A 25,816-nucleotide genomic window follows, 5' to 3' on the forward strand; every position below is an offset into this window, starting at 1 on the left:
AGCACAGTAGGGTAGATAATGAAACATAGAAAACATTAACAGTAATCTTGACTAATTTCCCAGTAAGAAAGAGAATAAATGAAGTCTTCTAATAACAGAATTTTCTAAGAAAGAATTTATCTTAGAAACACATAGCTGTGTGATTTTAAAAAATGGTAAACTTGTAAAGATCAACCACCATTACTGTAGGATCACCTCATTTTCAACTGAATGTTTTACAGTCTGTTTTCACATGATATTTGTGTCTGTAAGTCCAATAAACTTTAATGAGCATTGCAGAGATTGTGAGAGGAATAGATTTCCCGGTGTCTATGGTTCCAGTGATTTTAATGCTGTCAACTCCTTCTTGTCAGAGCTTTCTATTTGTAGCTGGAAAAAGACCAGCCTATCAGAGCAATCTCAAATAAATCAGGACAGGTGGGAACAGAGTGCACAGATGTCACCCAGGCAAGTTCAGTTTGACAGTTATTGCACCACTAATGTGAACTTTTGAATCCAACCCCCCTGAATTTCATGGTTACCATCCTAAATCCAACAGGTTCAGGAATGTAATCAACATCAAAAAATGGTTTGATTTGCAGTTCTTCAGCACATAACTCTTGTTGAAGTGGAAGTTTGGATTAGAAAGAACATGCAAGAGACAGTGCAGGTAGCAACGACAGAAAAATCAATGTGCAGACATAGCTAGAATTCACTGTTTGAGCAAACTTCTGAAAAAGGTACATTTTCAAGCACGGTTTCATTTCAAGTCACCAAAGCAACTGAATTTTTATGAAGAAATTGAATTTGACTTAAAAAATGAAGACATCATTCAAATGATACACAGAAGAGAAGTTTCCTTGGAAGATCACATGAAAGGACATCAAACTCTTTTGGAAACTACCATCCATTTTGTGTATTCTGGTTGCTTGTTGCAACTCCTTGTTTACAGAGGCAGCTTTCGGTAAACTACAACATGTATTCATGGACGGAAAACTGTTTAGTTTTGTTGGTGTTTTCCATTTATACAATGCAGCTATTGGGATCTCTCTAATGTTCATGAAAAAACCGTAACACTTTTTAAAAAAAAAATCCAATAAAACAATTGCCCAATAACAAAATCACACTTACAAGACCTTTCCAACTGAACATACTGCTCTGCCAATCAAATTGTACTTTCTTCTCAAGGCTTTCAGTTGAATAGTCTGGAACTATGTTGTACCAAAAGGGAAGCAAATTCTAGAGACAAGGACCATCCACTAAGAACACCTGGTTGTCTCAGCATCTTGTGACAATGGGGTAATTATTAAAGTAGATAATTACACGTGTATTTGATAATATACTAGGATTTTTGTTCTTGTATATGATGAATGCTAGTTGATAGTAGTAAAAATATACAACTCTAGAACTACTTTAAAAAAAAGCCTTAGTAAATATTAAAATATCTACAATCATTTTATATAGATATAGTAACCAAAATCCTGTGTGTGTATAAGCCAGAGTGTTTTTTACCTACAACTCTAATTCTCTGTACCTATCAGACTGAAAAGTTTTTTTTGTACTTAGCTTGAACCTAGGTGGGTGACCAAATGAAGGAATATGCATAAACTTTTACTCTGACCCCTTTGACCAACAGATAATTGTGTTCAGATGTCCAGAGAGGAACCACTGGTGACTGAGAAGGGATGTTTACTATCAGATATGTTCTGTGATTGATGGAAAAAATGAACCATTGATTAATGGTTAGGTCTATAAGAATTGCATTGTCACAGATAGGTTATGTAGTAATAGCTCAGCTGCAGATATCTTTAACTTATTGTTTAGGTAAGTTGAGATATCTCGAGTAGAATCTACAGTAATCTCAACTGTGGTAGGGAATTTCTTTGTCCTAAGCAGTATATAAAGGAAGAATTTTGGAGAGTTACGGGGGAGTAGCTCAAGCTGCAATCACTTCTCTGGTATCCAGCACAACTTGGGTTGTGTAACATACAAAACATTCCTCTTTGTATTCTTCTCTGTATTAATCGGATTACATTCCACTTGAGCCTGTTATAGGACATCTTGTATTCTTGTTATGAAATTTGAAAACACTACACTATACTGAAAGTTTGAATGTTTACATTTTGCCATGTTTAAAGTGGACCAATTTTTGTTTTCCAACTATTCTCATTTTTAATAAAATAAATTTTAGAAAAAACAATAACCATCTTAATGTTTTGATAAAATGCTAGAAAAGTGTTATCCCAAAATTGACCAAAAAAGTGGTAAAGACTTCAAAAAAACCCAACCAGTTTTCTCACTAATTTGCTTTCTAAAAAGGCAATTTTTCAATAACAAAGCATTTTTGAAAACTTTCTTAAAATTTTACTCAAAACTACTGTATAGAATTACAGAAGACATACTTTCAAGGCTTTCTTCAAAACTGTACTGGAGAAAAGACAGCACGAGCACAGAAGCAGCATGAATCCTGATAGCACATGATATGTTCCCATTTGTTTTAATATTTTGTACATTGTTGAGTCACCTGTTCATTGTTTTATTCATGTTTGAGATCATTCATGTCTGAATGAAAACTTGCGATAAGGTAAATAAACTCTGAGCAAGTGGCATGGCAAATGTTGCTCTCTCAGTATTTGAAAATGGACTGTTTCCAATCCATGAAACAAGTGGCATCTGTGTAATTAATGTTTTATTCTCTCTCAATGCCATTTATGTTAATAGGAATTAAATGCTCATCAAGAGAAGACTACAAAGATACAGTACTATGACCGAAAGGATCATTACTATAAATTCTGGCAGTTATCTAGGGCATCTCTTTGCCTTTCCTGGTTTGTAAATAGTCTTTCCTTTTCACAGTCCAACTGCAGATCTGGCATAAGTCAGTGCAACTCCACTGACTTCAGGGGAGTTGTTACTGCTCACACTACATCTGAATTGGCCCTATAAATTTAATTCTGTCTAAATAAATTAACCATTTACTCTGAATCAGACCAAGAATCCATCTTCTAATGTTTTGTTTGCCAAAGAATTGCCTTAGCTTCTGAGAAAATAATTCCATTGGCTTGTTTACAAAAAATAAAAACATATACGAACCCCTTCCAACAAGGAACTTTTCAGATCTAAAAAGTTTCAGATCTAAGAATTCTGCCACTCTTAACATAAATTATTCCCTTCAGCAGGACATACTTAGATCATTCAGACATGTGCTCATTGCCTAATGACTGTGTCTTTCCTGTATTCAATGTTTCTTTCAACTTGGAACTGATTTTCTTTGAACAACATCGATGTGTCTAAAAACAATATATCTGTCCTCTACCACAGACAAATCAATTTAAATTGAATGCAGTTGTTGTTAAGCTGTCACATTTGTTAGCATTCCCAATTCATACTTTTAGGATCTGGCTTGGATAATAATCTACAGATATTGAACTACAGTATATTTCTTCTTCAGTATATTGATGTACTTCTTTCCCAGAACAGTGGGTATATACAGATGCATAGTTTGTGGCTTTTGCAATTCCCAAAGGTTAACGATCAAAGGACACATTTCACCAGGAAATGTCTTTGTGAGGACAATATGCTATAAATTTTAATATGGGCTCTCAGGGAGCAGCCCTTTTATTGTTTTTAAAGGGTTTTGTTCACTACAGTCAGTCTCTGTAGGAAGGGATGGAAACATAGAGATTAATTGCCTCATCTGCTCAGAAGATAATTTCCTTTTGAGTTGTACCATAAAGATCAGTAAGTTTATTGATGAACTCCATGCTTTTCCAAGGAAATGCTGCTAGTTTCTTTGCAATGGACTTAATCAGCTGAGCTAGGTAATTTCAAATTGACATTTTGCTGGTTGCAAGATTTAAATACTGAAGTAATCTGTCTACCTCAGCAATTGAATCTTCCTGTTAATCTACATTGTGTAAAAGCCTTTCAAACCCATGGAAGCAGACAAGCATTAAAAAGTTTTAGGTCTTTCGATTACAGAGAACAGTCTGATGCTTTTCTGGTGACTTCAAGCCATTTTTTGGGGCAACATGAACTGTATATGGTCACATGCTTACAGTTCTGTAAAATAAATAAGGAAGAAGGAAAAGTCTGTGTCGTATTTGTAACACACCAAAGCCAAATTCAGTAAAAACACCTATGTTAATACAAATGAAAGGTCTGAGAGAACCCATGGAAATCAGGCCATCCTCAAAGACAAACCAAAGCAGAGGACTATGGGTTACAATTTAGTTCTATTTAGTTAGCAGACCTAGATGGCTTCAGTCAATATACCATGACAATGAAATTCAGAACTGGAGGTCTCGGTACTGGTTCAGACCAAAGACCTTCCATGACCTTGAGAGACTGTAATATTTACTTACAGAATCACAGATTTATTGAAACACTGCAAGTACGAACCGCAGCACATATAGGCAGGGCTGAACCACCTGCTAACCCCCCAAGTCAGATCAACAATGTAACATAAAAGGCAACAGTTTAACACTGAAATAAAGGTACATCATCATCAGTTGGAGAAAGTGCTGCCTGCACTGATAATTACAACTCCCCCCACCACACCTCTAGTTAAATAAGAATTTAAACAGTAACTCATAGGAATCCAGGTAGTCTGCCATCCACAGATGTTTGCTTGTTGTTCTGCCCCCTCAAATCCTATATTCAGTCATGAAGCTATTACTCATAGTTGGATCTAGATTACCAGTGAGTGCAGGTTCATATCCTCCAGATTAGGACTATCTGTTGTGGACAGACTGTCTGGAGAAGATGGTAGTGTGCTGAGGTCCTAAGAACACACTAGCAACTTGTCCTCCACAACTGCTCTCCCACAATGAGCCACAAGAACCTGCTGACGTACCTCCAACTCTTCTTCTGCATCCCTCTGGAATAGTTGTTAATCATCCTCAGTGTTTGCTCTCCCCATTATTTCAATTAATCTGTTCTCAATGAACTACAAAGGAGCAAGCTTTGGCTTTTTTGAATCAGCAAGAGTAAATTGTTTTAGCTTCTTAATCACAGCATAAAGCCTCCTCCCAAGAAGGATTGGGATTTTTTCCAAGATGCTTTTTTTTCCAGTTCTATTTTTCTCCATCCTAAATGGGCACATTATTCCCTTTTCCCTGGGATCTTGTGGCAGTCATGTTCACTTCTATGTCATTTGTTCCTTCACCTTCTGGAGTGCTGTCCTCAGATCACTGATATAAGAATCCCTATGTCACCCACATGTGTAGGTGCAGGGGGCCTTGCAGGTTCTTGCTGCATGAACTTCAAGTCATGGGGAAACATGGTTTTGTGGAGTCCAAAAAAATCTCATAGTTGAGTGCTGAATGGCGTTACATGCCGAGATGACAAAAAGATCTGCGTATCCCAGTCTTGTTGGTCTTCACTAACTAAGACTCTAATCATTGAACCAATGATGAAGTTTACTCTCTCAAATTCTCCATTACGTGCAGTGGCCCTCACCTTAGTTATCTGGAGTTGTCAGCAAACCTCATGATTCAAATTTCTTCCCCAATCACTGTAGATGCAGCTTGGTAGGACAAGCTTGAACAGTACATGTCTCATGAATGCAGTTATAATTGTCTTAGTCCTTTTATCCTTCAGTGGTTCCACCACCATATACTTTGAGAAGATGTAATCCACTGTCAGATACAAATTTCCAGCTGGTGTTTCTTATAGCGGGTTTTTCAAGTTAATGTGTATGAAGTCCCAGGGTTTACTAGATTGGGGCATTTCCCCTAAAGGAGTTCTGTCTCTTGGTGGTGGTGCTTTCCTGTCTTGACAGGTAAGATGAGAAAGTACCCAGACCTTAATATCTGCAGCCATATCTAATCAAAAACAAAAACAAATCTGTTAGATACCTGGTTCGTTGTCTTGTTATACCCAGGTGGCCGGCTTTTTCATTATCATGAAGGCACTCCACTTCTGCTCTCTGTAGGTTTGACAATCCTGTTACCAGCAAGGTGATAGCCAAAGCAATGGATAATCATTCCTGTACTGTGTTGAACCTCCCCATTCTGGGTGTCCCTTGGTAGATCTTTTGGCACATCAAACATAATTCAGGGTCCTTAGACTGTTCTTGCCAGATGTCCTCACAAGTCCAGGCTGAATTTATTCTCACTGTCCTCACCTGGCTGAGAGTATCTGCAATCACATTTTGCTTTCCAGGTTAATGGTGAATTATGAATGTATATTCAGATGGCTTTTGAATCCATCTCCACAGGCATCCTTCTGGGTTATGCTTCGTAAGGGCAGTGTGGTCTGTGTACACTGTGAATTCATTACCTAGTATATAGGAACAATAGGCCTTGAGTACTTCCACACTAGCCAGACACACTAGTTCTGTAGCTGAAATCTTGGTTTCCAAGCTCATCCATTTCTCCAAGTGCAAATCCAACAACGTTTGAGGCATCACAAGTTACCAAGAATGGATGGGATGGATCTGGGAATTTAAGCAAAACATGGTTTAGAACTCCTTCCTTCAGTGACTCAAATGCGTTTTGTGTGTGTGTTTTAATTAGCTGGTATAATGGTGCTACCTACTCTGTGCAATGTTTTACAAATCTCCTGCAGAGTCTGCAGAGGACTACAAACCACTGTCCCTCCTCCAGGTTTGTAAGAACCTTCCAGTCCTTCAGAACATTCAGTTTCGGATGTTGGGGCTCCAACCCATTCTCAATGACAATATGTCCAATTGTCACGGTGATGTGACCTCTCATAAACTCACATTTGTTTCCTGCAAGTTTAAACCCTGACTCCTTAAAAAGCTTTAGAATCCTTTCCATTCCTACCAGATATTTGTCCCATGCTTCATTGAGACAAATTAAGGTATGTGAGGATGTCTTCAATTTTCAAAACTTGAGTTAGAGCATTTACTACCCTCTGAAACATCCCTGGCGCATTCATGGTCTGAAAAGCATTTAGCAGAATTAAAGCAGCCTGTAGGGTGTCATACAAAGGCAGTGTTTTCTCAGTCTGCAGGTACCACTTTAATCTGATGGTATCCAGATACCAAATCAAAACTACTGAAATATTTTGCTCCTGACATTTTATCCAATGTATTTTTGTCATGGGGGAGGGGGTCAGAAATCCAGGCTACCTCTGACAGACTCCCTTAAGGAAAACGAGCCAACCTGGGTTGATCTGTGGATAATTAGTTGCTTAAAGAGCTGGGCTGCAGTTAACTAGGGAAGGAGCACCTGGGTCTAATAAGGCTTATGAGGGTTCTGTCAAGAAGCACCAGAACAGACCGAGAGAATCTTGAGGAGAGGGACTTCTCAAGGGGAGCTGGTTAGAGAGCTCTCCAGAAAAGGGGACCTAGGGAAAGTGCTCCTGAATGAAGGCACCAAAGCACTATGAGTGGCAAAGCCCAATAAGTCCCAGTCCCAATGAAAGGACCTTACCAAAGCCCAGGAACACCCAGTTCCAGCATAACAACCTTACCAGAGAGCAGCAAAAGGTCCAAGTCACTGGGGAACTATACAAGAAAAGCTGCCGTTTGACCACTGCATGGGCTCTGAGTCCAGAGAAAGAACTCTTCCACAGATGATGGCAGGATGCCTGACTCCAGAAGAGGTCCCCAGGTCAAGAGGGCCTTTCTGGTGAAAAGCCTGGACAGAGGAGACTGATAAAGTTAGGAGGGGAAGACAGACTAATATTAACTCACCCCTCCACCAACTAGGACACTGGGAATCAGGGCTTGCTTAGATGTCTATCGATCCTTTGGTTAAATAAAATAGACTCCTGAAGGGGCACTATTCACTACACAAGAAACTCATTGAACTTATTAAAAGCCCATTAATGGAAACTGAGGCAGGGGCTCACCTGCAGCACTGCACCTGACCACATTCCAGGGTGAACTCCATGCCATTACAGTCTGCTACATAGGGAAGTAGGTAGCTATCCTGAAATGTCTGTGAAAAAAATTTTCTGTAGCCAATGCACATCCTCAAGTCTCCATAAGCCTTTTTCACAGCTACAATTTGGGATGCCCAATGGAATGCAGAATGTTCAATCGTGCCACCTGCCAGCATGCAATTTAGCTTTGCTTTCACTGTGATCTGATACACCAAGAGAATCCAATGTCTGGGCTGCCTCAGAGGAACACTCCCTGGTTTAAACCTAATCCAAAGTGGCACCAAATCATATCTCCGAAATTCTTCATTATTCTTGCAAAACACTCTTAACAAATCATAAGAGCAGCTATTCTAATTGCTTCCCATTCTAGAGCTGCTCTGTCAAGTCAACTGTCTGTTTTACTGACCGGGCTGCCTCACAGCACTTCATCTCTGTTCCATCTCTGAGGTGCTTTTAGACAGCAGCAACATTGTACACAGTCCCCATAGTCTGATTCTTCCCTAGCTATACTTCCTGGTCCGTCATTTTCATTGCTCTTCCCCAGCACTCCCCCTTTGAAACAGAGATTTTCTAAACTGCAGTCCTGACTGGATACTGGTAGCTTCAAACACTCCTACAGATTCACCGTAGCAGTCTTTTTCTCTTAAGTTCATGACTGCATGATGACCTGGTTTCACCACAAACTTTATTCAGACCCAGCACAGGCAGCAGTCCCTCTGTCACCCCTTGGGCAGGATAGAGGGACCTGTAAGGTCCCAAAAGTTGCACAGATACATCCAGCAAGAGTTCATGAATATAATCCATGAACAAGTGTGTTCTATTAACATCCCAGGAGTTCAGATGAAATCCACTCCTAATACAAAGACACCATAAATATTGGTCACCACAACAAAAAGTTCATTTAGTATGCAGAGAACTCAAGTTCCATGGGAACTGGATTTCTCCTCTCATCTGCAGTGGCTGATGATTAATAGTCACCAATTAACCTCCTGAAGTACAAGTTTTCTTCACCTTCAGCTCTTGGTGCTCTCCATGGATCAGACTTATTTCATATCTTGAGTCCCAGCAGCACTGTTGTTTTCCAGCCATAAGTGTCTCCAAACAAAGTAAGAGATATCTGGTTAGCTCTTCACATGGGCCATTTTAATAGAGGCTGATGGTGGCCCTACTGCAACAACAACTTCTGGTTTCCCTGGTGTGGCTGCCCTCTGCTTGAGCAATTCTGTCTCCAGTGGCTTTTGCCTCCACACAACCTGCAAATGTCATCAGGCCTGCAACCCACTCAGGAAGTAGTCTCTTTCTTCTGACCTACAGGACACTTGTGTATAGCTTGTACTTGGGTCTCCTTGGGGTTTGTGTGTGTGTGTGTGTGTTGTGTGTGTGTGCGCGCACTATTAGTAATCATTTTCTTGAAGTGCTGCATCTGGTATAATTCCTAGCCTCGGGGTGACTCCTTTAATAGCTGGTTCCTTTAAGGAAACACCAATTTCTTCTTCCAAATTTTTAACTCTGTGTACAATCTGGTCCATAGGTTTATCAAGCATGATATCTTCTTCCACCAGCAGGTTATGAAGTTCCCCTTTCAAACTATTTATAGACTGACTTTGTATATAAGATTCTCTCATGGCTGGCCACTGGGCATAGACATCTCTCTTCATTGCCAGGTCCTGATCCAGCACAGCAGGTTCTGCTTCACTCAAAGCATCTCCCAGCCAGGGAAAGCCCTATTGAACAATTTCTGCAATGCACACAAATAGCTACGGGGGGTTCCCCTCCCTGCTGCCTTGTGGTTTGCCATTACTTCTGCTGGTTCAAAAGGGTCTATCCTCCCGCATAGCTGTCCTATAATATGTGTTTGCATAACTGTCTATAAGAACCATGATCTGCACTGGGAAGCCACTGGTAAAATGCTTTGACAACACTGCCAGGTATTGTGTTGCTTTCCAGGCCAGGCTTAGGGGAAATGGTGCCCTGGGCAAAATTGAATTTTGGTGCCCCCAGCCCCTGCTGCCTCCCCAGGCTCTTCATCCATCCCCCATGGCCCCGGCCCCTGCTGCCTCTCCACCCCACTGCCCCGGCCTCCTCTGCCTCCCCCAGACCCCCTGGGCCCTGCTTCCTCCCCCACATCCATTGACCAAGCTCCCTTCCAGAGCTTCACACCCCAGGCCCACCCCACTCGTTGCCTCTTGACCACGGTGGCCCCCCCTGACAATGGCACCCTGGACAGTTGGCCAAATCACCCACCCATAAGGCCATCCCTGCTGCATTCTCATTAGTCCACTCATTCACAGTGAACAACAGCTCAAAATCTGACAAGTACTCACAGATTACAGTCTGATCTCCATGACAAGAAGATTTCTTCTCTGGCAAAAGTGCTTTTTTTCATCTTGAAGCTGCTGTCACCAGACTTAATACTCTGATAGACTCACAGAGATTTACTGGAACACTGCAAATACCAACTCCAGCACACACAGGCAGGGCTGATCTTTCTACAAGTCAGATCAGTAACAAATATACAAGACAACTCACAGATACTGAATTACTCCGATCCTGGGGGGTGCTCAACCCCTACTCCACCCAGGCTCTACCCCCACTCCAGCACTTTCTCCAACCCCCACCCTGCCTGGCCTCTTCCCACCTCCACTCTGGCCCAGGTCTCCCCTACTCCACTCCTTCCCACCCTCACTCTGCCCCAACCCTATCTATTCCCCGCCTCCCCCCAACCTCCTCTGCCCCCGCTCCTCCCCCTCCCACACAGCACCTCCTGCACGCCACTTAACAGCTGATCCATGGCAGATCAGAGGCACTGGGGAGGAAGGGAGGCATTGATCTACAGGGCTGCCTGTAGGTGCTGAGCACCCACTATCAATTTTTCCGTGGGTGCTCCAGCCCCAGAACACCCACGGAGTCAGCGCCTATGAGACAAGTTACACTAAGATAAAGATACAGCACCATATATTGGTAGAGCTGCTGTCAGCACTGATCATTACAATATCACCATGTATTGAACATTCTCATCCACAAACCTAGCATTGTTTTATTGTCCACTTGATTCTTTAGGCATAAACAAAAAATAGATGGAAAAATGTATTCAGCTGAGTGGTGACCCAGAATATTTGCAGGTATAATTCCCTATATTTTTCTTGTACTCCTCATTTGCAGTGCTTATGTTGTAACTGAAGTCAAATTTTAATGGACCCAACTGTGCAAAGACTGGGACCTGTAACCTAAGGGAACAACTTTAGACATTTTCCGGAACATAAAGCAAACATTCATCATTTCAGTATACTGTAAACTTAGATCCATTTTTGCCTGTCAAGTCACTAACTTGTATTTAATACAGTATATCAGAAGGTAAATTATGGGCTGTTCTACAGTATCTTGAATACACTAAGGAATAATTAACTTATTTATATTATGTTGTATACATAGAAAGCAGTTGGAAGTTTCAATCTGTAATGTTTGTGTGAATTGTATACACACCACACAGTATGGTTTCTAAAGAGAAATTTTGAGAAGCTTTTAAATATAAAGTGTGGGCCAAATTCATCCCATTCAGTTTTCAGAGTAGCAGCCGTGTTAGTCGGTATTCACAAAAAGAAAAGGAGTACTTGTGGCACCTTAGAGACTAACCAATTTATTTGAGCATAAGCTTTCATGAGCTACAGCTCAAATAAATTTGTTAGTCTCTAAGGTGCCACAAGTACTCCTTTTCTTTATCCCATTCAGTGTAACTTCACTGATATTGAAGTCTTTAATCCAAGTGTAGCATAGCCTCCATTCAGAGTTTCTTGCAAATGCTATGCTGAGTTTGGTATTTCTGCCCTTCCATAGCAAGCATTCTACGTAAATCCAGATTTAGCATTTTACGTAAATCAGAGAATTTTATGTTCTCCCTTAGTTTAGAGATGACATTTTAAAATCCCATACACAGGTCTGCAATTCAGGATTATTTTTATGTAGCAATGTATGGGTTCCACTGACTCTAAAGTTCAGCATTTACCTGCATAATAGACTGCACAGATACTAGATGATGTCACTATTGGGAGTAAAACTGAATTCTTTGGCTTTCTGAGAGTGGCTACTGTTCAACTGATTAACTACAGCAACAAAATCAGCAGGATTTAGACTAAACTCTCCTTGCCGGTTTCTCCTTATTTCATGGCAGGGTAAATTATTATAATAGAGCAGTAGACAGTTAATACAGCTATATAAAAGACAACAGCAAGTAAAAGTCTTGAACTTTCACCCTGTCTTAAATTCATTACAAATATTTGATCCATTATTAGTCCCAGAAGTGAACTCTGATTTCTACTGTGTTTACAATAATTTTCTAAGCAGATGTGTATTAACTTTGCTAAGTTAGTTTGACCTATTACAAATAAAGGAAAACATGTGCATTTAATAATTTTTCTTATAAAACTGAAGGTGAAATAAAACCACTTAAGCCACATACCTTGGCTGTTAGACCCTGTTGCACATACCCAGCTGTGAGAATGTGTCATTCCCCTCAAGAACAACAATGGGGAAAATGGGGATTCAGGGGAAAGGGGAATGTAACAGGAAACAAAAATACAGCCTGCTGGAAGAGATGTAGCAAACACAGCAGCCACTTAGAAAATGGACACTTTAAGACTGGAGCTCCATGATCCCGCCCAATTTAAGAGTCAGGCCCAGAAAAAAGATCCCCATGGAGATCAATGGGAGAGTTCATACTTTTCACAGTTTTTCTTTCAGATTTGTTATCTGCAGACTCAGAAATACCAGCTTACAGGGCACACTTGAAAGGTTTTTTGGTTTTTTTCTCCCTCCTTTAAATAAAAGCTTAACTTCTGATTAAAGTAATTGTCTGTGGGTTGGCCAACCCCGGCACCATCCTGGAAAAGGCACTTGATGGACAAGTATTAAAAAAACAACAGTAACCACAACAACAAAAAACCTTCTATAATATCCTCTTCGATAAATGCAGTCTGCAGATAGATCATAAACATGTGCAAATGGAATAGAAAATTGTGCTGCTTTGTTCTGAAATGTATGAAAATCCCTCAACTATTGTGCTACAATATAAAACTTACTGAAGTAGACTGGTTGATTACCAAATCAAAATAGAGTGTTCAGAAAAATATATAAAATCCAATGGTCCAAGTGTGCAACTGAATTATCAAAATATGCAGCTTGATCGAATAATATGCCTACCCTTTGAACTGATAAATCCTGTTACCCAGTCATCAAATCATCAGAAATGCTTGCATAGTTAAAAAAAAAAAAGTTTTGTACCAGGTGGTAAGCAAAAATGTTCTGAGAGTGGAAAAGAATGTGCTCACAGTTATCACAACTTTACAGTTTTGATGGCAACACAACTCGTCCAATCCTCTCCTCTCCAACAGATAGTTGCCTTCCTAGCCATCACCTGTGTTTTTTAGCCTTCATAACAGCAAGGGACTGAGGACACCTCCATGCTATTATTCTGCATGCAAATATCCATTCTTCCTTTTGGCTTTTCCATGTCTTGCAAATACAGCTGAGATAAATTGAATGTACTGGATCTGCAAAGTAGACACACCCTGAGAATACGTATCTTTTTCCTTTGTGCAACAGGTGCCAAGGCTTCTGAAACTAAGCAGGAATGTGTGTTTACCTCAGCCAGTGCTCCAATGAGGATTACTCTAAGACTGGTGCTGCTAAGGTAGGCCACTTCCGAGGCAGCTCCACTTCATTATGGGATAAAATGCACAAGCAAAACTGCTTAGTTGGAAGCTATTTTCATTGTACTGAATTGAAATTAGCGGAAAACAATCAATCAGTTTGTCTGACTATCCTTTGCATCAATATTCTTGACTTAAGAGAATTGGTAGAATCAACAGCTACAGACGGATACTCTCTCTTTAAAAGGCAGTGTTCTTTTAGAATGGAATACCATCTTGTGGTTAGATTATAGGTAGGGATGCAGATCTGAATTCAAATCCTAGTTCTGCCATAGGCTTCCTGTAAATCACTTCATCTTTCTGTGCCTCAGAAGAAATTTTCCATCTGCAAGCCCCTTCCTTTCTCCCACCATTTGAAAACTCTTCAGATAGAGTCGATTCCTTATTCTGTTTATAGAGTGAACTTCCAATCTTGGTTGGAGTGAGCAGGTGCCACTGAAATACAAGTAAATGACAATAATAAATACAATCCATCATAATCATAGTGGAACGTTAAGAGCACCAACAACATTAGCGCTGTGAAAGGTAATGCACATATTTGAACTCTTTTTTATAAACAGAAAACAGATAAGATCATTCAGATAAAAGGCAGAACATGATGGATGGTGAATCAAAAGATATAAAAAGTAGGTTAAAAAGTTTTTGTGAAGGTACAGAAACAAAAAGATGAACAAAGTTTAAGAAATATTTAAAACAAATAAAATAGGTGCAAGTAAAAAACTAAACTAAACCTCCAACCAGAGAGTGACTTCTTGGAGGAGATTAATTAGACAGCACAGGGGGGAAAGAAAATGGATAGAGAGAGGTTTTGGCAAAGAGCCAGAGGAGATTTAGAGCTGGTGAAATGCACTGCAAATAAGTTACACTGTCAAAGAGGGAGAATCATATTAGATATGTGTAGCAAATTATCCTGTTCTGCTATTCTTGATGTTCCTTTCTAAATCTTTGACTGCTGTTTCATATCTTATTTAATGACCCTACCTATTAAATGTTAAGATTAAGTACTTGGCATTTTCATCTTTCTTTCCTTCCTGAACACAGAAAAAAACAAAAACAAACAAAAAATACATGCTGACTGAATACACAATGGCATCTTCTGTAGAGAGAAACTAACTATCCAAAGCAACATTTAAGTTCCATTAGCCAATTCTCCACCGTCAGGTAAAATATAAACACATAGCTTTTGCTATTGGAAAGATGCAAAGGCTCATCAAACTAGATGGAACAATGCTATGAAATTAAGCTTTAATTTTATAGAAAGGCCGAAGCTTGGTTTTCATTTGCATAGGCAAAACTTGCACCTGCAAAATTTATGTCCATATTTGTGTGCCTACAAAATTATTTAAAAACAGAAATCCTAGTCCTTGGATCTATAACCACTTGATTTGTGCCCATAATCAGGTAGTTAGAGGCACAGATTCTGAGGTTCATGCCTGAGGTTGAAATATAGTCACAAAAGGCAGGCACAAATTGAATGCAGAAACTCTGCCTGCCAAAGGGACACTGCTGTTCTGAAAATTCCTGAACCTGAATAGGTTTGTTCTAATGCCACACTGAAAGCTGTTGACTACAGTTAGTGTATGTATAGATCCCATGAGATAAAAGCCAGTTATTGGTCTTCATTGGCTGCACTGTCCAAAGACAAGTGGTCATAAGGTGTACTATCCTGAAAATTTAAGTACTGTCAAAGTATAAAGAGACGATTCAATGGCTAACAAAATGCAGCATAATGTTTTCATGAACAGGAGAAGGAAATGCACAAATACTGCAGGAATTTTGCTTGATTTGCAAACAGTATTTTTGTTGTACAGCTGCTTCCTATTATGAGCAACTGAATAGCAAAAAGAACAATTTAACATGAAGAAAACAACTGTTTTGTTCATTGCTGTCTCTCTCTCTTTCAAGCTTAACAAACTTATGTTGCCAAAAAGCTTCAATAAGTGTCAAAGAATAGATGTTATCTTGACACAGTATTGCCTGGATATGTTTCACTTCTGATTCAAAACTCAAATAACCTGGATGCTGCTAAGTTAAATGGGCAATTGAATAATTTATACATTTCATAATTATAATGCCATCTATCTAATATAATAACAAATGTGTTCTTATTCCAGTGGCCTCTTTTGCAACTGCAACAAGACATTTACAGCAACAATAAATAAATAGGCTACTGTAAGAACGTGTGGCCATTCGTCCCTGTCAGTCTCAGAGGGAGGCCACGCTCCCTTGCTGTCTCGATTCTAGAAAGGCAGTCTGGAAAGGGGGAAATTAGCTGTCTCTGGCCCCCCGGTCCTCTGAACTAAGCTGGCCAGTAATTAGTCTCTTGGGCTCAAGCCCTCAGGCAGGGTGGAGCCCCAAACAGTCTAGGGCTCCATTCCTTCACAACTCCCAGCACTGAGAGTTGGTGCCTGCAGTATCTCTTCAGAGCAACTTTTATGATCATTGCTGGGGGCTGCAGGGGCTGAGCAGGACTTTCCCTCCAAGTGCTCCTGGTGTTCTAATGCGGTGTCAGGCACCAAAACTGAAAGCAGGGAGACGCTCTCTCCTGCATTCTCAATGTGCCCCCTACTGGTGCCTGTTGTATTTCTTTAAATGGAATATAGGGGCTTAAAGATGTTAACATAACTTAGTTACTATCTAACATTAAACAGTGTTAAACAAGGTTCAGGGTTTGGTGTACAGAGACTTTAGCCTGCTTAGTACCATGGTTTGACAGTCTTTTAGTTGAAATGCAAGATGGTAATAACTGCTCTTTGGTGGAAAAGAAAGGAAGTTGGGGCTGGAGCTGTTGTTAAAGTCCAATCCCATTTCATCTCAGGTGGTGTTTGGGCAGAGGTGAAAGTAAGCCGGTACGCCCCAGTACGGTTCCTCTACACCCCCCCTCGCTCACTTCTGCTCTGCCTGCTCCCCTGAACACGCTGCCGCTCTGCTTCTCGCCCCTCCCTCTCAGGCGACGGAGCAGCGGCGTATTCAGGGGAGCAGGCTGAGCGGAGGTGAGCGAGGGTGGGGGGGGGTAGAGGAACCGTACCGGAGCGTACCAGCTTACTTTCACCTCTGCTAGGGCCGGAGGCGGGGCAGCTGCAGGAAGCAATGGAGGGGGAATGCAGCACACCCGGGGAAAGAGGCGGGGCTGGGGATTTGGGGAAGGGGAGGAGTTGGGACGGAGCCAGGGTGGGCATGAAAAAAAAGCGGGGCAGCCAAATTTTTTTTTGCTTGGGGCAGCAAAAATCCTAAAGCAGACCCTGTCCCCAGGGGGGGCAATTTAGGGGGCCTGGGGCTCCCAGCAGTGACTGGAACCCCAGGCCCTTTAAATTGCTCCCAGAGCTCCACAGCTGGAGCCCTAGGGTAGTGGCTGCAGGGCTCCGGCAGCTATTTAAAGGGCCCGGGGCTCCCCTGCTTCTACCACCCCGGCCCTTTAAATAGCCGCTGGAGTTCCGCCGCCTCTACCCCAGGGCTCTGGGGGCTACTTAAAGGACCAGGGCGGTAGAAGCAGGGGAGCCGCAGGCCCTTTAAATAGCCCCCAGAGCCCTGGGATAGCAGGGGCTCCAGGGGCTATTTAAAAGGCTGGGGCTCCAGCTGCCTCTGCCGCCCCGGTCCTTTAAATAGCTGCTGGAGCCCTGCCCTTCCCCAGGGCTCCAACAGCTAATTAAAGGACCAGGGCAGTAGAAGCAGCGGCATCCCGGGCCCTTTAAATAGCCCCCTGAGCCCCCGGCTGCTGCTGCTACCCTGGTGGGGGAGGGGAGGAGGACGAGAAGGAGGGGGGGCACTTACCTTACAGGGTGGGCTGGGGCTGGCTCTGACCCCCTCAAGCCCACCCCTTCCACCCTAGGCCCTACCTCTTCCAGGGGCCAGAGGTGGCCCCAGCATACTGGTAAATCACTCGCCTTACTTTCACCCCTGTGTTTGGGATTCAGCTGGAAACAGTAGGGGCTTCCGATCTGGTCAGAACATCTTTCAGATTAGCACAAAGAAGGTCCAAGGTCCTAGGAGGCAGTGGGGATAGCAGCCATGATGGTGAAGCTCACTTCAGTAGCTTTCATTTGTTCTCCTCCACCCCCTCCCCAAGTCTCTATTTTTAAGGTCTTACAAAAGGAATGGTGGGTAGAATAGTCCAGGTACTCATTATTTTGTTTACTAATTAAGCTTAGGTTTTTTTAACACACAGATGTTGGTTTACTGATTATTAGACTCACATGTTTTTGTTTACCAGGCATGATTTTAACACCGTTAGTTATATTTTGAGTTATATCATTAGGCCTTTTTGTTTAGACTAATTCAGTCTTGCTGTCTCCCTTTGTGACATCTTATTAACTTTTACACACTTTTTACAGCTGAGCTCCCTGTTAGGATAAATTTGTCAGCCCAATTATCACAACACGCTCAGGCAGCAAGGAGGAAGCAGCCTGACTCAAATGTAAAGGGGTGAGGAACAGGAATAAGGTGAGAAGGGGGAAGAGATATACGGTGAGGGGACAGTGGCTGGAGTTTGAGAGGCATCCCAGAACATAGGAGCCAGGAGGAAAGGGGGTTTGGAGCAGGAGCCAAGATGTGGGTACAGGAGTGGGAGGGGCAGGGCAAAATGCAGTGGGAGACTACTGCTGTAGTGTTTCTCATGCTAGAGACAGGATGTGGGTGTAACATGAACAAAGGGGTTTATTTAGATGGGCAGATGTGGGTGTTTTTTCTCACTCTCTGGCTATGTGTGCTACACTGCAATCAAGAGGTGTGATTGTTGCACACATAGGCATACCTGAGCTAGCTTCAATCTAGATTAAAGCTAGTTCAAGTAACTATAGCAGTGAAGCTGCAGCTGTATGGGTTAGCCCCACCCTCCCGGGACCCTGCATACATAGTCCAGCAGCTATCCTGTGCCACGGTCTGTGCTGCCGTGGCTTCACTACTATTGTTGCACAAGCTAGCTTTGAGCTAGCCAGATCAGAACTAGCTCAAGTATAACATCCTGCAATTCCACCTCATGATTGCAGTGCTGACATACACTCCCTGGCAGTCTAGTTCACAGCTGTAACAGTGCAAGACATAGTAACAGAGAGATTTTGTCCAGGTTAGCAGCACTGCTCACTTCAAAAGAGGATTTGTTGTGCCATTTATCTATACTGGCCACTCTGTGTCCTGCTGTCCCCCACTAACCCAGAGTAGCACCTCATCACTTCCTTTTCACCTATTCCAAGAGATGCTGAACATGGCCACAGTCAAGTTAAGCACCTGTTTCTATAATGTTGCAGCTGGGAACATACAGGGGATAAGAAACCAGTATGTCTACAAAATGTATCTTCCTCCTCCTCCACATACATACATGCAATCCTGTGACATGCACTCAATATCCTGAACAAGATAGACAGCTCCTCAGCACTGAAAGTGCTAAATGATGATAAATGCGATATTAGGCCTCCTAACTGGATTTGGCTGTGGAATGCTAGAAGTTTAAATATTAGAGCTGAGCTCTGTTTCTTTGACTCCAAGGCACTCAGACTTAGCAGATGCCACATCCAGATCTATTTATCTCCAATACAAGCAAAGTTTATTGGCACATGATTCAAACTACAAAGAAAAATCAGAGTAGAAATTGAGAAGAGTGTAAACTACACCAATCGATAGGAAAGCATATTACAAAGCATATTATCTTATTGAATTATCTTACTGATTCAGTCTTACATATTAGAAAGCCCTTTGTCTCACACACATGCTGACATCTCTCTAGAAGTTTACTGACGCTGATGGCTGTAACTATTACCCTTAATTTAAGATAGTCAAGCTTTCGAATCGTGGAAGTCAACGAATGGCTACGCAGGTGGTGTCGGAGAGAAGGCTTTGGTTTCTTTGACCATGGGATGGTGTTCCATGAAGGAGGAGTGCTGGGCAGAGACAGGCTCCATCTTACGAAGAGAGGGAAGAGCATCTTTGCCAGCAGGCTGGCTAACCTAGTGAGGAGGGCTTTAAACTAGGTTCACCGGGGGAAGGAGATCAAAGCCCTGAGGTAAGTGGGAAAGCGGGATACCGGGAGGAAGCGCAGGCAGGAATGTCTGTGAGGGGAGGGCTCCTGCCTCATACTGGGAATGAGGGGCGATCAACAGGTTATCTCAAGTGCTTATATACAAATGCACAAAGCCTTGGAAACAAGCAGGAAGAACTGGAGGTCCTGGTGATGTCAAGGAATTATGACGTGATCGGAATAACAGAGACTTGGTGGGATAACTCACATGACTGGAGTACTGTCATGGATGGTTATAAACTGTTCAGGAAGGACAGGCAGGGCAGAAAAGGTGGGGGAGTAGCACTGTATGTAAGGGAACAGTATGACTGCTCAGAGCTCCAGTACGAAACTGCAGAAAAACCTGAGTGTCTCTGGATTAAGTTTAGAAGTGTGTGCAACAAGAGTGATGTAGTGGTGGGAGTCTGCTATAGACCACCGGACCAGGGGGATGAGGTAGATGAGGCTTTCTTCCGGCAGCTCACGGAAGCTACTAGATCGCATGCCCTGATTCTCATGGGTGACTTTAATTTTCCTGATATCTGCTGGGAGAGCAATACAGCGGTGCATAGACAATCCAGGAAGTTTTTGGAAAGCGTAGGGGACAATTTCCTGGCGCAAGTGCTAGAGGAGCCAACTAGGGAGGGGCGCTTTTCTTGACCTGCTGCTCACAAACCGGGTAGAATTAGTGGGGGAAGCAAAAGTGGATGGGAATCTGGGAGGCAGTGACCATGAGTTGGTTGAGTTCAGGATCCTGACGCAGGGAAGAAAGGTAAGCAGCAGGATACGGACCCTGGACTTCAGGAAAGCAGACTTCAACTCCCTCAGGGAACGGATGGCCAGGATCCCCTGGGGGACTAACTTGAAGGGGAAAGGAGTCCAGGAGAGCTGGCTGTATTTCAAGGAATCCCTGTTGAGGTTACAGGGACAAACCATCCCAATGAGTCAAAAGAATAGTAAATATGGCAGGCAACCAGCTTGGCTTAATGGTGAAATCCTAGCGGATCTTAAACATAAAAAAGAAGCTTACAAGAAGTGGAAGGTTGGACATATGACCAGGGAAGAGTATAAAAATATTGCTCGGGCATGTAGGAATGTTATCAGGAGGGCCAAATCGCACCTGGAGCTGCAGCTAGCCAGAGATGTCAAGAGTAACAAGAAGGGTTTCTTCAGGTATGTTGGCAACAAGAAGAAAGCCAAGGAATGTGTGGGCCCCTTACTGAATGAGGGAGGCAACCTAGTGACAGAGGATGTGGAAAAAGCTAATGTACTCAATGCTTTTTTTGCCTCTGTTTTCACTAACAAGGTCAGCTCCCAGACTGCTGCGCTGGGCATCACAAAATGGGGAAGAGATGGCCAGCCCTCTGTGGAGATAGAGGTGGTTAGGGACTATTTAGAAAAGCTGGACGTGCACAAGTCCATGGGGCCGGACGAGTTGCATCCGAGAGTGCTGAAGGAATTGGCGGCTGTGATTGCAGAGCCATTGGCCATTATCTTTGAAAACTCGTGGCGAACCGGGGAAGTCCCGGATGACTGGAAAAAGGCTAATGTAGTGCCAATCTTTAAAAAAGGGAAGGAGGATCCTGGGAACTACAGGCCAGTCAGCCCTACCTCAGTCCCTTGAAAAATCATGGAGCAGGTCCTCAAAGAATCAATCCTGAAGCACTTGCATGAGAGGAAAGTGATCAGGAACAGCCAGCATGGATTCACCAAGGGAAGGTCATGCCTGACTAATCTAATCGCCTTTTATGATGAGATTACTGGTTCTGTGGATGAAGGGAAAGCAGTGGATGTATTGTTTCTTGACTTTAGCAAAGCTTTTGACACAGTCTCCCACAGTATTCTTGTCAGCAAGTTAAGGAAGTATGGGCTGGATGAATGCACTATAAGGTGGGTAGAAAGCTGGCTAGATTGTCGGGCTCAATGGGTAGTGATCAATGGCTCCATATCTAGTTGGCAGCCGGTATCAAGTGGAGTACCCCAAGGGTCGGTCCTGGGGCCGGTTTTGTTCAATATCTTCATAAATGATCTGGAGGATGGTGTGGATTGCACTCTCAGCAAATTTGCGGATGATACTAAACTGGGAGGAGTGGTAGATACGCTGGAGGGGAGGGATAGGATACAGAAGGACCTAGACAAATTGGAGGATTGGGCCAAAAGAAATCTGATGAGGTTCAATAAGGATAAGTGCAGAGTCCTGCACTTAGGACGGAAGAACCCAATGCACAGCTACAGACTAGGGACCGAATGGCTAGGCAGCAGTTCTGCGGAAAAGGACCTAGGGGTGACAGTGGACGAGAAGCTGGATATGAGTCAGCAGTGTGCCCTTGTTGCCAAGAAGGCCAATGGCATTTTGGGATGTATAAGTAGGGGCATAGCGAGCAGATCGAGGGACGTGATCGTTCCCCTCTATTCGACATTGGTGAGGCCTCATCTGGAGTACTGTGTCCAGTTTTGGGCCCCACACTACAAGAAGGATGTGGATAAATTGGAGAGAGTCCAGGGAAGGGCAACAAAAATTATTAGGGGACTGGAACACATGAGTTATGAGGAGAGGCTGAGGGAGCTGGGATTGTTTAGCCTGCAGAAGAGAAGAATGAGGGGGGATTTGATAGCTGCTTTCAACTACCTGAAAGGGGGTTCCAAAGAGGATGGCTCTAGACTGTTCTCAATGGTAGCAGATGACAGAACAAGGAGTAATGGTCTCAAGTTGCAGTGGGGGAGGTTTAGATTGGATATTAGGAAAAACTTTTTCACTAAGAGGGTGGTGAAACACTGGAATGCGTTACCTAGGGAGGTGGTAGAATCTCCTTCCTTAGAGGTTTTTAAGGTTAGGCTTGACAAAGCCCTGGCTGGGATGATTTAACTGGGAATTGGTCCTGCTTCGAGCAGGGGGTTGGACTAGATGACCTTCTGGGGTCCTTTCCAACCCTGATATTCTATGATTCTATGATTCTATGATAAGCTTCTTTAGGGAACCCCAGAAATCTGAAACAATAGCTGTGTCCACCTAAAATAGGCCCAGGTCACTGCCCAAAACAAAGGGACATGTGGACGTAGGGGTTTTGCTTGGTATTGCTTTAGTAGAGATGTGTGTGTGTGACAGAGGAGAGCAGAAGAAACACCACAGAAAGACACTCAAGGAGCAAAAAGCCAGACACAGCCTGAACAAGCACTGGTACTACAACTTGTCTCAGGATGGCATGAGAGATTTTGTGGCTGAGTGCTGGCTAGCAGGGACTTGGAGCTGTGAGCAAATAACTATCTCCCATTGTGTGATTCTTCCTGTGTTCAGGGAAATAGGAATTTGCATATTCTTTGTAAATAAACAGGATTTCCTCAGAGACACGTGACTCTGTCATCACTTTCTCCTCCTAATAGAAAAATCCTGCAGAGACCCAAATTTTGGCTAGCCGCTTGGTCAAAAAGAGTAATATTGGTGTGGATCCAGTTTCAAGGGAGAGAAACTGTGGGCACTGTTCCTGTTGAACCAAGATGGAACAAATAAGGAGGAGCTTGCAGAACTCAGAGATTGCCAAAATTATTAAAAACAAGACCTAAAACAAGAGGCTTCACAAAAGGAACTACCAGCATCTGGAAGTTTCCCAAAAAGGGCTGGAAGATGACTTCCAGGTGGAGAAAAAAATCTGTTGGAGCAGCAACTACAAGATGCCCAGATAGACTGAGAAGCTCAGCTGCAACACACCCAGTATGGAATGACAATATGGATTGATGAGATGGCCAACAACATACCTGCCATGGACCAGATGGTTTTCTATGAAATAGGGAAGACCAAAAAATCTCTAGCCAACTTGGAACTTGCAACAGAGATGAGCTGAAAAATCACTTAGAGAAGAAAATCAAAGGGTTGCAGTACACTATGAAAGGCAGCCACCTGGACATAGAATTGGGCCACCCAGAGAACTTGGTTCAGAACATTTACAACAGTGTTCTACTCCTTTTGTAACCTACAGAGTCCCAGGGGGGATAAGTCTTCCCAGTTCAAGTTACGCAAAAGCCCGCTAACTATGAGGGAGAAACTCCCTGGGAGGCTTATTTGGCTCAGTTCAATATCACAGTTTTAAATGACTGGTTGAAATATGCAAAAAGAAAAGGAGTACTTGTGGCACCTTAGAGACTAACCAATTTATTTGAGCATAAGCTTTCGGGAGCTACAGCTCACTTCATCGGATGCATATTGTGGAAAGTACAGAAGACATTTTTATACATACAAACCATGAAAAAATGGGTGATTATCACTACAGAAGTTTTTCTCACCCCCCACCCCACTCTCCTGCTGGTAATAGCTTATCTAAAGTGATCACTCTCCTTACAATGTGTATGATAATCAAGGTGGGCCATTTCCAGCACAAATCCAGGTTTTCTCCCCAGCCCACCCCCCAAAACACACACACAAACCCACTTTCCTGTTGGTAATAGATTATCTAAAGTGACCATTCTCCTTACAATGTGTATGATAATCCAGGTGGGCCATTTCCAGCACAAATCCAGGGTTTAACAAGAACGTCTGAGGAAGGGGGTGGGGGTAGGAAAAAACAAGGGGAAATAGGTTACCTTGCATAATGACTTAGCCACTCCCAGTCTCTATTCAAGCGTAAGTTAATTGTGTCAAATTTGCAAATGAATTCCAATTCAGCAGTCTCTCGCTGGAGTCTGGATTTGAAAGTTTTTCTGTTGTAATATCGCAACTTTCATGTCTGTAATCGCGTGACCAGAGAGATTGAAGTGTTCTCCGACTGGTTTATGAATGTCATAATTCTTGACATCTGATTTGTGTCCATTTATTCTTTTACGTAGAGACTGTCCAGTTTGACCAATGTATATGGCAGAGGGGCATTGCTGGCACATGATGGCATATATCACATTGGTGGATGTGCAGGTGAACGAGCCTCTGATAGTGTGGCTGATATTATTAGGCCCTGTGATGGTGTCCCCTGAATAGATATGTGGGCACAGTTGGCAACGGGCTTTGTTGCAAGGATAGGTTCCTGGGTTACTGGTTCTGTTGTGTGGTATGTGGTTGCTGGTGAGTGTTCGCTTCAGGTTGGGGGGCTGTCTGTAGGCAAGGACTGGCCTGTCTCCCAAGATTTGTGAGAGTGTTGGGTCATCCTTCAGGATAGGTTGTAGATCCTTGATAATGCGTTGGAGGGGTTTCAGTTCGGGGCTGAAGGTGACGGCTAGTGGCGTTCTGTTATTTTCTTTGTTAGGCCTGTCGTGTAGTAGGTGACTTCTGGGAACTCTTCTGGCTCTATCAATACGTTTCTTCACTTCTGCAGGTGGGTATTGTAGTTGTAAGTCTGGTACTGCATTTAGCCGTATGGAGTGGAAATCTATCAACTGCATGAGAAAACTTGTACAGATACAGACAGACATCATCTTCCTTTCCAAATACAAACAGATGGACATCGTACCAAAAGGACTGAAGGTAAAAAATCCACTACAATCTACATACCACACAGACTATGCTGACAGCTTGTGCCACATGCTCTCAAAGAAACTGCAGAACCACCTGATCGACATCCTCTACAGCAAACAGGGAAAGATAAAGAATGAGCTCTCAAAAATGGATACTCTCATAAAAAAACAACCTTCCACACAAAACTTTCTGACTTTGTCCTTACCCATAACTATTTTACATTTGGGGACAATGTATACCTTCAAACCAGCGGCACTGCTATGGGTACCCGCATGGCCCCACAGTATGCCAACATTTTTATGGCTGACTTAGAAGAATGCTTCCTCAGCTCTTGTCCCCTAATGTCCCTACTCTACTTGCGCTATATTGATGACATCTTCATCATCTAGACCCATGGAAAAGAAGCCCTTGAGGAATTCCACCATGATTTCAACAATTTCCATCCCACCATCAACCTCAGCCTGGTCCAGTCCACACAAGAGATCCACTTCCTGGACACTACAGTGCTAATAAGTGATGGTCACATAAACACCACCCTATACCGGAAACCTACTGACTGCTCTTCCTACCTACATGCCTCCAGCTTTCACTCTGACCACACCACATGATCCATTGTCTACAGCCAAGCTCTGAGATACAACCGCATTTGCTCCAACCCCTCAGACAGAGACAAACACCTACAAGATCTCTATCAAGCATTCTTACAACTACAATACCCACCTGCAGAAGTGAAGAAACAGATTGACAGAGCCAGAAGAGTTCCCAGAAGTCACCTACTACACGACAGGCCTAACAAAGAAAATAACAGAACGCCACTAGCCGTCACCTTCAGCCCCCAACTGAAACCTCTCC

This window comes from Lepidochelys kempii, chromosome 2, assembly GCF_965140285.1.
Source record: "Lepidochelys kempii isolate rLepKem1 chromosome 2, rLepKem1.hap1, whole genome shotgun sequence".
NCBI classification, from domain to species: domain Eukaryota; kingdom Metazoa; phylum Chordata; order Testudines; family Cheloniidae; genus Lepidochelys; species Lepidochelys kempii.